This window comes from Oryctolagus cuniculus, chromosome 3, assembly GCF_051225735.1.
Source record: "Oryctolagus cuniculus isolate XC-2025 breed Fujian yellow rabbit chromosome 3, ASM5122573v1, whole genome shotgun sequence".
Lineage (NCBI taxonomy): Eukaryota > Metazoa > Chordata > Mammalia > Lagomorpha > Leporidae > Oryctolagus > Oryctolagus cuniculus.
Window position 1 is genome coordinate 101871100 of NC_142869.1, and position 13242 is coordinate 101884341.

Below are 13242 nucleotides of genomic sequence, written 5' to 3' on the forward strand. Positions count from 1 at the left end.
ACTTTTTTTGTAAAGATTTTGAAAAGCATAATTACAGAGAGAAGAAGAGAGAAAAAGAGAGAGAGTTCTTCAACCTGCTTGTTCACTTGCCAAATGGCTGTATCAGTCAGGGATGGACCAGGTCAAAGTCAAGAGTCAAGAAATCCAGAAGGGTCTAGAGACTCAAGTCCTTGGGGCCATTTTCCGCTGCCTTCCCAGGCACTTTAGAAGGGGGCTGGATCAGAGCTGGGAAACCACTGAACTGGCACGCATGTCAGATGCCAGCATAGCAGGCAGTGGCTTAACTCATTGTTCCACAAGGCTGGCCCCTGAACAGGTTGGTACTTTCTGTAAACATCTATGCTGTTATCTCCAACACCCATCTGGAATACTTGGAATTGGCTACCTCTGTACTGAGTTACAGGTACAGGCCACAAAAATCTTTGAATACACAGTTCCATGAATACTTAAGATCTGTCAGATGATTTTTTCTGTGTATCAATCACAGCTGAAGTATATTTTACTATTGATCAGTTTTGAGTAGCAATTTGCAAGAAACACACTTAATAAGTAAATATTAGTGAGAGATTCAATTTTGCCTCCTATTGTGATCAATCAAGGAGTAGGAAAGGTATGCTCCATATGAATTCTCAATCTCTTGTCAGAAGGAAACTCAGCTCTGTAGTGAAGAAACCTTTGCCTTATGTTGACTTTGAATGCACAAAGTTGTTTTAAGTCAAAGTAACAAAATAAGCCACTCATTTGTCCTTCAAGGATCACTGGAAAGTCTGACAAGTGTAACCCTGAGGACATTCCTGCTTTGTGGGTTCACCTCACAGTCTTGGACTCATTGTAATGACTGCTATGAAAACTCAGAGCACACTGGCAATTTACTTATAGGAAAGTCAAGACTGTCAGATTAAAACGCGTCTACATGCTATCTGAATGTCAATGAATGTCACATTCATTTGTATAAGAATAAAAATGGTGTTAATATTAGTGGAGATTAATTGTTTCAAATGTTCCCACTAGAATTTTTATGACAAAGCCTTTATAATCACCTATCCTCTCCACTAACTGAACAACTCTGAGTCACAATTAATGGCGAAACATTAGTCTTTACACTAACACAAGTGCTCAGCCGATTTCCCAGTGATATGACTTTAAAATTTATAGCAGCATTCTCCTTAGCAAAATATTACATGACGTGATAAATAATGTTAGGACTCATTAAAAATAAAGCATGTCTAGTGCTCAATTTGCACACTTGTTATGAAAATATATATTATACTTTATAAATCATCACAGAAAAATTAAAAGTAGCATATAATAATTTACTAATATTGATATGCAGAAGTCATCAAAGGCCTTTTTTTTCTACGTTATATCCTAAGATGAATTATTATGTGACGTTGTCATGGTACCCATGGAACATTACAAATGATGCCAAGTGACAAGCTGTGGGTTTGATGCATTTAATCTTGCTAAGATCCCCAGATTGAGCTCCTGCAGATTCACACTGAAATCTGGTCTGAAAGAATTCTCTGTGTTGTCTTATGGCAGAGTGGGAAGTCTGTTAACTTAGAACTTCTTTACCTCACTAGTCCACTGTAGGGAGTATTTTCAGGTCTTACACGATGCAAACACACTTCTCATGCTGTCAAGGACAGATTATTTTTTAATCAAAGTTAACTAAATTTCCATTTGCATCTGAATTGAAATAAGCTGAAACTTAGAGTTTCAAGCAAGTCCTTGCTTTCAAGAGATCCTTCCCTCTTTACTTCTTTTTTCCTTCCCTTCTTTGCTTCTCCTTCTCTCTGTCACTGATATAGACTCTCCATTGCTTTTCTCCCACTCTCTTCTCTTGTTTTTTCCATATCTTTTCTTTATGAGATGAAAAAAATAACTTCACATTTCTGTATTCTTAAGTTCTGAAAGTATATTCAGTCAATCACATTCTGAAATTTCCTTTATGCCTAAGGTTGTCAACTGTGATCTACAGAAAACTAGAAATCTTGTGGAAGTGTACAGTTTTTGTTGGTGCTGTTTTACAGAGTGGAAATTAATGATACTTTGCATTGGATTTTATTTAACATAAAGTTACAATATTGAAAAAAACTCAAACATTAGCTTGCTTTGGTGCAAATAGTCAATGAACCAACACTTACTACACTTGGGGATTAAGAATTATGTCACAGAAGAGAGTTGGAGGATAACCACTGTCACAGGGTTCAGAATGCTGACAGTATTGGGATACGCATGGCAATAAGCCAGGCAAATCATTGTATCAAAATGCAAGTGAGAACTCAACTATCTTTAGAGGTGACATTCATGAAGAAAGGATGGAGATTGATCCATGAGTGAAGGTTAGAATGAGTTGGACATAGAGGAGGAGCAATACTCGTGTGCTTGTAAGTGCAAGAGGCAAGGGATGTACTATATGAAGAGATCAGCCTAAATGGATTGAAGGCTCTTAATTAAAGAATTCACCCATGTATCTCTTCCCCCCCCTTCTAAAAAAGTGACTACTTGAAAATTGCACCCTTGAGAACAATTTGAAATGAGCTTGAATTTATAGGGTTGCCTCTGGTCGATGGCCCTTTCTTATAACAAAGAAAATATAATGTCCCGTTTATAAAATAAATAAGAAATAAAAGGAAAGTAATTTACGATAAAAATAAATTCAATGTATAAATAAATGCTTTAAGCACTATACTAGATTTAAGAAAAAGATGCTCTCACTGAAAAAGATTCACTGGCTAAGAAAAAGCTAAAAATACAGACTGAAGTAAGTAAGCTATCCAGGAAACTAGAAAATAACAGAATTAGGGGGGATATGCTTTGGCTTTTCTGATGTGGACAAGTTTCAGTGACATTTTGAACACTATAAATAAAATTTTATCCCTGGAAAATTAATTATTTATTAAAGTGTATAAAAATGCCTTGTGCTTATGATTAAAATGCAGTTAATTCTTGGGATCAGATCACAATATACATGGTTTTTCATCTATATTAAGATCTAAAAGTATACACCATACTCCTGCAAGAAATAGGACAGTTTTTTTTCTTTTATTAGATAGGCAGAGTTAGACAGTGAGAGAGAGAGACAGAGAGAAAGGTCTTCCTTCCGTTGGTTCATCCCCCAAATGGCCACTATGGCCCGTGCGCTGCGCCAATCTGAAGCCAGGAGCCAGGTGCTTCCTCCAGGTCTCCTATGCAGGTGCAGGGTCCAAGCTCTTGGGCCATGCTCCACTGCCTTCACGGGCCACAGCAGAGAGCTGGACTGGAAGAGGAGCAACTGGGACTAGAACCTGGTGCCCATATGGGATGCCTGCACCACAGGCGGAGGATTAACCAAGTGAGCCATGGCGCCAGCCCCAATAGGACATTTTTTATCTTTTGTGCATTTTTGGATGTTCACCGTAACTGATGCTTTGCCTACTAAACATTTGTAATATTTTCTCACAATTTAAAAATATTTTTTTTTTTTTTATTTTGAAAGGCAGACTGATGAGGTAGAGGAACGGGGATCTTCTATCTGCTGGTTCACTTCTCAAATCCCCAATAGCCAAGTCTGGGCCAGGTTGAAGCCAGGAACTACAGCCAGGTCTTTTACATGAGTGGCAGGGACCAAAGTACTCAGGCCATCACCAGCTCTCTTCCCAGGTGCATAGGCAAAGAGTTGGATTAAAAGCAGATCAGCTGGGACTGGAACTGGCATTCTGGTACATGATGGCAGTGTCACAAGGAACAGCTTAACCCACTGAGCCACAATGCCTGCTCCAGCCCTAGTGATTTTAAGAGGCAAAATGATACCACATGCTTCCCTGATGTCTCCAAGTCAAGAAATCCTTTCCATTGATAGCCAGTGCAGAAATGCTTGTTGGGTAGCCTGAAACTGGACTCTTCCTTCTAAGTAGCTCTTCTGTTCAAGGTCCATTTTTACAGAATAATTCTGTAGTTTCCCCAGGACTCAGTCTCAAGCTCAGAGTAAATTAGGACAAGTTTTTTCCCTTGATCCTCAAATACATTTGCATTGCCAGTTTTCTTTTCCTATCTGACAGCCCTGTCACTTTGTTTTGTTGTTGTTTTAGTAGCTTATATGTAAGTTTGTTTTCCATTCACTTATTGTCTGGGCTGCTTAATAGCTTTGTTTTTTAACTTGTTTTAAGATTTATTTATTTTTATTTATGTGAAAGGGAGTTACAGAGAGGACGAGGAGGAAGAGGAGGAGAAAAGGAGGAGGAGGGGAGAGAAAGAGAGAAAGAAATCGATTTTCCATCTGTTGGTTCACTCCTCAAATGGCCGCAATGGGCAGGGCTGTGCCAAGCCAAAGCCAGGAACCTGGCGCTTCTTCTAGGTCTCCCATGTGGATGCAGGGGCTCAAACACTTTGACCTATTTCCACTGCTTTCCCAGGTGCATAATCAGGGATCTGGATAGTAAGTGGAACTGTAGAACATGAGCTGGCACCGATAAGGGATGCTGGCATCACAGATGGTGGCTCAATCGTCTATGTCAAAACATTAGCCCCTCAAATTTCAGTGTTTTATTGTCCTCCATAGAGAAAACAACTTTCAGCATTTTGGCTATTGGAACTTACTCTGAAATGTTAATTCTTTTCATTTTCTTTTTTGAAATTTTATTTGTCACAGTTATTTGTATCACCTTACAGATAAAGAAACTTACAGTCAATAAGATGTCTTACAATGCAGTATTATGAGACTCTAGGTCAGGAAACTTGATTCAAGTCCAGTGTCATTTGAACTATAAGGCAGAGACTTCCAGGTTTCCTTGCTATAATTATCCTTTTCCTTTAATTCTCCTCTGTCCTAACTTTATTGAGATGTACTATAGTCAAGTGAACTGGCTCCTTTGTATCTGATTAGTCCCTACTTATTTTTCTTCGCCTTGCTCTTCCTTGTTCGTTGACTGATTTCCATATTGATTAGCTGTCATCATGGATGAAATACCATCTACCCTTCAAGACCTAATTCACATTTACCTCAATATGATTTAAGATCTTTCACACTTCTGAACCTGTTTGAATTTTCCTAAGGTAGGGGACTATTTTTTTGACCTCTTACAATAAACTTATGTGAAAATATCTCACTTCATAATTCATGCTTTTTATTCATGTTCATCCCTGATAACACACAGCGAAGTGCTTTCTACTTACCACATTTCGATAAATAACAGTAAAACATATGAATAAATAAAGCAATCTGCCACACACAAAAACCTCATCTACTGTAATCAAAGTATATTCTCAGGGGTGGGTGTTTGGCCTAACTGACAGAACTCACGTTCCATATCAGAATACTTGGTTTCAAGTACCAGTTCTGGCTCCTGATTCCAGTTTCCTATAAGTGCAAGGAAACACCAGGTGATGGCACAAGTGTTTGGGGTCCCTGACACCCATATGTAAAACCTGGATTGAGTTTTTTTTGTTTTTTTTGTTTTTTGTTTTTTGTTTTTTTTTTTGACAGGCAGAGTGGACAGTGAGAGAGAGAGACAGAGAGAAAGGTCTTCCTTTTGCCGTTGGTTCACCCTCCAATGGCCGCCGCGGCCGGCGTGATGCGGCCGGCGCACCGCGCTGGTCCGATGGCAGGAGCCAGGAGCCAGGTGCTTTTCCTGGTCTCCCATGGGGTGCAGGGCCCAAGCACTTGGACCATCCTCCACTGCACTCCCTGGCCACAGCAGAGAGCTGGCCTGGAAGAGGGGCAACCGGGACAGAATCCGGCGCCCCAACCGGGACTAGAACCCGGTGTGCTGGCGCCGCTAGGCGGAGGATTAGCCTAGTGAGCCGCGGTGCCGGCTTTGGATTGAGTTTTTGTCTCTTGGTTTTGCTTTGGCCTACCCTTGTCTATTTCAGGCATTTGGGGAGTAAAACAAAGAACAGGAGCTCTCTATTTGTCTTCTATCTGTGTCTTTCTTTGTCTCTTTTTTTCAAAAAATTACATATATATGTATATTTACACAAAGCAAGAAATTGTTTATGTAAAATGACTACAGTCAGAAACATTACATAATTTATTGAGACAAATATTAAAATAAGCAGTAAGGATTTGAATTGACAAGGAGGAAAATGAATAATACTATCTATGTGTAAAATATTAGGGGTCTTAAACAAGTTTGTGGAAAATACATATTATGGAAAAAGCTATGCATGGTTTTCAAAAATTTTTTCACTAAAATAAACTTATCTTCTAATTCCATTTTTTCAACAAATATTTGAAATCTTATATAGTCATTCATTTCTGGCATATGAATATAAAAATGCGATTTTAAAGAGGAATATATTGGATTGTTTCTGTTCTCAATGGAACTAAACAGCTTAAGGGAAGAAAAATATATAAAAACATGAAAATAAAAAAAAGCCAACAAAAATTGATGTTTGGAGTGTTTTAGATTCTTTAATATTGTCTAACACCTGTGTCTAAATATATTTTCTTTTTAATAATAACTGATAGTCTAAATAAAAGTTCTAATATTTAATTTACAATCTTAAAAGCTTGTGTAATTTTCACAGTAGTCCACTGAGAGAGGGCCCATTACCTCTATTTATGGTAGAGGTCCCACCTGAAGCTCATAGTCTAAGTTAATTGCTTAGATACAGTCTTACTAAATAGTGTAGCAAGCTTTGTAATCCATGATGCTTATTCTTTAAAGCCTGTGTTTCTGCTAGGAAATTGTTCTGTGGATGTATGTGTACTGAGCTGCATGCCAAGAGTGCACTTTGCACTGGTACTTGCAATAGCAAAGGTCAGGAAAAATCTACACGTCCATTACAAAGGGCTATCTAAATGAGTCATGGAATATCAGTAGCATGCAGTATGTGCAACTCAGGTAACCTAACGAGGAGCCATAGACTAAGGTAGCTTAAACAGAAGCATTTATTTTCTCAGAGTTTAGAGGTTGAGAATTCCAATGGGATGCAGGCTGATTTGGTTCCTGGGGAGGGGAGGGATCTTTTCCTGTTCTGCCACCTTCTCTCTCTGTATCCTTACTGAGAAAGAAATAATTCAGTCTAATCTGTCCACTAATATCACCACGATGTCTACATGCTCGTGGCCTCTTAACTATCTTCCAACATTTCAACTTACAAACAGTATCGCAACAGAAGTTAGAGCTTCATTATAAATTGTTGCAAGGGGGAAGCAGGAGCACAATACGGTAGAATTAAATTTATATTACACACACACACACACACATAGATATAATGTACTACACTATATCTATAATATGCTCTACTATATCTATACTATACTATACTATACTATACTTTACTATACTGTATATAGATAGATTTTAACTATTTTCCAAAATATATTTTAGTTGCAAATAGCTATCGCTTCTCGGCCTTTTGGCTAAGATCAAGTGTAGTTGCAAATAGCTAGATTTAAACAGCCCATACAGACTTCTTCAACTTTTATCATCTGCATGTATGTCTTCCATGAATGAATATATGTGCATCTGTGTAAGATGAGTTTTAACCACTGCACTGTGGTATTTTTTTAAAACCCAGTATTTAGAGAGTATATACTCTGTTTTTCAACAATTTACACAAATTAGTGTTAAAAGATAGTGACTATATGTTGGAGATACTGTGATTACACTATTACCTCTGAAAACTGTGGATTGCCTAAGGTCAAAGTTGAATCTTGAATGTAAGTCTTTCAGGTTCCAAAGTCAGAGTTCTTCCTATGCATCAGTGATCCTCAACACCAGGTGATTTTACCCCTGAGGAGACATTTGGCAACGTCTGAAGATGTGTTAGGTTGTAACGTTACCACTGTCATCTAATAGGCAGAGAATAGGACACTGAAAATCCTACAAGTCACAGGACCACCCCACGAAATAAGCATCTGTATATACCAAATGTTAATAGCGCCAAAGTTGGAAAACCGGTGTACTACCGAAGAAAACTCCTGACCCTCTTACTAATCTGCTCTGAAGCCCAGTATCACAACTGGACCTCCTTCATCATGAGTATTGGATGAAATTTAAATTCTTTAAAAAATTATTGTGGTATTTATCAGATGAGATCGGGTGCGTTCAGGGTGGTAAGCCGTAGACATTAATGTGGTATTTATAAAAGTTGAGGGTACAAACTTTTCTTGAAGAAAAACAGGTACAGAGGAAAGGAAGATAATACAAGTACTTTTTTGTTTACTCTTAAATATAATTTAATAAAAATAGTTTTATTTTTATAGTTACATAGCTATAATTCTGCTAGCATTCTTATTTTTGGCAAATTTGATCCATTTATTTTTGCAGCAATTTATCACATGACTGTTAGGAACCAGGCATTGCTTAAATGCTAAGAATAGAGCAGAGCATAATATAGACAGCTTACCATTTCCTGTCTTTAAGGACTGATAGTCCCTGTAAGGGAAAATAAATTCCAATATTTGAAAAAGTAAAATAAAGTTTGTCTGAGGGTGAATGATACTCATGGAAAAAATTCAACTGGAGCAGAAGAATGAGGAGTACAGGGTAAAGTTGGGGTGAAGGAACCAGAACCATTACACATTTTAAGTAGAGAGGTCATAGCAGATCTACTGAGAAGTGAGAGTAGAGTGGCAATCAGCAGGAACTGAGGGGTGAGTCCCTCAGGAGTCTGGGAAACACCACGTAAGGGAGAGAGAACAGGAAGAGCAAATGGACTGTTTGATCATATTTATATATACTTTTTGCCTTTACAAGGAGAGCAATTTGGTTTCTTTATTAAATGCCACAGTCCTAGAACTTACTTTTTCAATCTATGATGTTTTTCCAGTGCTTAAAAAATACCCTCTGTGACATGTGTTCGTAATTTTCTAAAGTATAACATATAGTTAAATTGTGCAAATAACATTTGAAAAATAGGCTAAAAATAGTCATCTATAATAATTTTACTTCTTTATTAAAAATATTGTAGTTTTCATGTGTATGAAATTCTTAGTGATGATGGAATTTGTTCTACTCCATGAGTTCTGCTTTATTTCTAATCTATTATACCCAGTTACTAATGATTATTCATGTCAATAAAAATCTAATACACATTATTGTTTTTTAGTTCTTATAGCTAATGTTTATAGGAACGAGCCATAAATCAGTCAGGTGGAGAAAACAATTACTTAGAAAAAAACTTAACTTTGAAGAATTCTGTTTAATTTCAAATGTCTGGAATATTCTAAAATTAAAAGTTTTGATGATTTTTTTATAGAATTGTATTTACTAGTTGAAGTTGTCTAGACTTAGAAAAATTGTTAACTTATTTTAGAAACAAAGATTGATTTCTGGGGAGGAAAGAGAATTATCTCTAGACACCAGTTTTCTGGGCTTATACGTGAGGGTACTTCCAAAAGTTTGTGCAAAATGGAAATAAAAATACTTTTGATGCAAATAATTTTCAAATTCAAGCATGCAAAGGAACTTAAAAATTCATGGATATGCATATTTTAAGACATGCACATGTCTTTCAAAATATTTACAGCAAATAAACATTTTTTAATTTCATTTTTCCAAAAAATTTTTGAAATACCTTTATACCTCCAAAATATTACTCAGTAGAAAAAATTCATAAAACATGGGATATAAACTTGACATTATTTCTTTTAAGTAAGTCTTTAACACAAATTAGAAAAAATAATCCTAGTTTGTGTCTATATAAGGAATTAGAATAAATGTTGTTTCTTTGTTAAATTATATTAGGTATTTCTATAACGTTTTGTATACCTTACTGAGTTATGTAATCATGTTCTGCTTAAGAAAATACAAGTGGGACCAGCATTGTGTTGTAGTGTGTTAAGCTGCTGCTTGTAATACAGGCATCCTATATTGGAATGCCAATTTGAGTTCTGGCTTCTCTACCTCTAATCCAGCTTCCTGACAATGTGCTTGGGAATTCAGCAGAAAGTGGTCCAAATAACTGGACCTCTACCACCTATGCGGGAATCCAGGGGGAGTTCTTTAGTCTGTCCCAGCACTGGCTCTTGTGGCCAATTTGGGTAGTGAACCAGCTGATGAAAGATTTCTCTGTCTTGCTCTGTTTCTTTGTCTGTTTCTCTCTCTCTGTCTGTCTCTCTGCCTGTAAATGAGTAAATCAACCATCAATCTTTATTTAAAAAAAGGAGAAAACGAAAATACAATTAGTGACAAGCTCATCCAATAACATCATTCTAAAAGATTACAATAGTATCTTATTTGCTCAGACATTATGTTTACAACCATTTCAGTGAAAGATCCAGTGAATCATTTGTACTTGTATTTTCATCTATAATTTGATAAATACAAGCCAGTTTATTTTAAAAGTACTATATTATGCTATATATTTTAAGTGTTATGCTTTCAAATTGCAACGTTGCCTCGTATTGCACACTGAGCAATGTCACTTACCTAAAGGAACTCAAATACATCCACCTAAATTTTCTAAGCCATCAGTCTTCTAATTGCCATACCACTATTCATTACAGCAACAGTTATACATGAAGTATATTCAGGCAATTTGCCCAGCACTAAGTACAGTACATAGTTGTCTTCTGTAAGTACTCAAGCCACCACTAATGAAAAGTAATAGCCCATCAAAATTTACATTAAAAGTACTATGAGAAATCTCCAAAGGACTCTATGTAATAGTCTTCTAGCAATTTTTGTCTCCTTAAAATGCTGTGTTCTAATGTGTTTCTCTCCTTAATGTTAATTACCTAGCACAATGGATAAATACAACTACAGTAAAGTATATCATGGTTCTATTTTTATAATCAGATTATAATTAGTGATTAGAGAATGATCTTATTAACATAAATGGAATAATTAAATCATCTCAGCTTCATCATAGTTAAAGGCATTAAATAGTGATTGTTTCCCTTTTGTAAATTACTAAATGTTAACTTTATCTGGAATCATTTCAGAGAAATCATTTACATTGTTCAAGGCTTTTTATATTTAAAAAATAACATATTTGAAAATACCTAATATTTTTTAGCAAAGATATAATTGTTATATACTGCCAAATATATACTCTTTAACTTAAAAAGAAATATTATGGGACTGGCCCTGTGATGTAATATGTAAAGCCTCTACCTGCAGTGCCAGCTTTTCATATGCATGCCAGTTCCAGTCCCAGCTGCTCCAGTTCTGATCCAGCTTCCTGCTAATGTGCAGTGTAAGATGACCTAAGCATTTAGACCCCTGTACCCACATGGGAGACCTGAAAGAAGCTACTTGCCTTGGTCTGGCTCTGCCCCAGCCATTGGGGCAATTTGATTACTGAACTAGCTGATGATTCTCTCTCTCTTTCTCTCTCTCTGTATATCTGCCTTTCAAGTAAATGAATAGATCTTTTAAATTGAATGAAAAGAAAAAGATATAATAAAATGTTTAAAGTAGAAAATCACATAAAATATTTTGAGTTAATGTAACAGCATTTAAATTTCAGCTTGAGGATACATCAAGAGAACAGAAGAAGTTATTACATAAATTTCCTCAGATTCTGTAGGTACTATATTTCATGTTTCAATGTAATAAATATCTTGGAATAATACCATAATTTAGTATTATTTATTTAAACTGAAGCTAAACAGTTTAACCAGTCCTTTTTAGTAAGAAATTTTATTCATTCCAAAGTAGATTTGGATTCTTTTTTAAAAAAGATATATACGTTTAATTGAAAGAGTTACAGAGATGGAGAGGTAGAGAGAGAGAGAGAGAGAGAGAGAGAGAGAGAGACGTTCCATCTGCTGGTTTACTTCCCAAATGGCCACAATGGCCAGGGCTATGGAAGGCCAAAGCCAGGATTGTGGAGCTCCATCAAGGCATCCATATTCTGCTGTTTTTCCAGGTCCATTAGCAGAAAGCTTGAATCAGCAGTTATATAGTACGCTGGCATCATAGGCAGGGGCTTAAACTGTTGTACAACAACACTGACCCCTTCAAACTGGATTTTATAGCAGACGTATTATCACAGGATTCTCTCTCTCTCTCTCTCTCTCTCTCTATATATATATATATATATACATATATACACACACATATATATAAAATCTCAAGATGTACATATATTTTAAAAATAATTTGTGCCAGAATATTAATATTTTATTTCTTTTACCATTTCAAAACTAGTTTCAGTATAATCTTGTATGAGCAGAGTATTTTAAAACATTAAAACAAAGGTCTATGCAGATTTACTTGTAATACTGTTCCATATTTAAACTATAACCTTTCAAGAAATAATTTGAGTAATATAGGACTATAAAAGAATTATTTGTATTTTTAAAAAGTACTGTAATTTTAAGTTTTCAAATTATAGATGCCATTGTTCTATATGGTTTTTGACATAAATATATCAAGATGAACAACACTCAAAAGGCCAGTGAGGAGATATTTTGTATTGAATTGAGTCCTAAGATTTCATAGAGGAAAAAAAATATTTTCTTATCTTAGAATAGAGATAAGAACATTGTTGGGGCCAGTGCTGTGGCGCAGGAGGTTAATCCTCTCTCTGTGGTGCCAGCATCCCATATGGGCACCGGTTCTGGTCCCAGTTGCTCCTTTTCCAATCCAGCTCTCTGCTGTGGCCCAGGATGGCAGTGGAAGATGGCCCAAGTCCTTGGGCCCTTACACCCACGTGGGAGACCTGGAAGAAGCTCCTGGCTCCTGGCTTTGGATTGGCACAGCTCCGGCCATCGCTGCCATTTGGAGAGTGAACTAGCAGACAGAAGATCTTTCTCGTCTCCTCCCTCTCACTGTCTATAACTCTACCTGTCAAATAAATAAAATAAATATTTATTTTTAAAAAAGAACATTGTCTAAAAGGATGTGATGAGGCTAAGAATGAGTCTTCCCAGAAACACAAGAGAACTCTTCCCTTAGTGTAACATTAAGACAATTGACACTTGTGGAATGATTAGGACTGCTAAAATTTAAATTTGGAAGAAAGCTATTTTTTAAAGGAAGGATTTGACATCATCATCTCCAGTATTGTGTATAATGGAAAAATAGTGAAAGCGAGAATATTTCTTATTTCCATTGGATGAATGAGAGAATACATATGAGCTGAACAGTTATAGAAGGAAACTATATCAACATTATATTAACTGTAATTTATTTGAAAATAAATTTATTTGAAAACTGTAATTTATTAGAAAACTCCTTGGAATGATGAGTTTTTCTTGAAATAGTTAAAATGCCACCAAATCATTCCTGTGCGATCTAAATGCAGACATTTCTCTTCCCTTTCTTCCTTTTCCTTCTCACCTTCCTCCTCCTTCCCTTCTTC

At 36.2% G+C, this 13242-nt stretch overlaps 1 protein-coding gene and 1 pseudogene across 4 annotated transcripts in view; both read left to right on the forward strand.

The window, feature by feature from the left end:
- The window catches only part of LRP1B (LDL receptor related protein 1B), a 2138546-nt gene that overhangs the window by 1456915 nt on the left and 668389 nt on the right, over positions 1-13242 (forward strand). The window lies entirely within an intron of this gene.
- Positions 7329-7495, forward strand: LOC149127445 (U2 spliceosomal RNA; annotated as a pseudogene).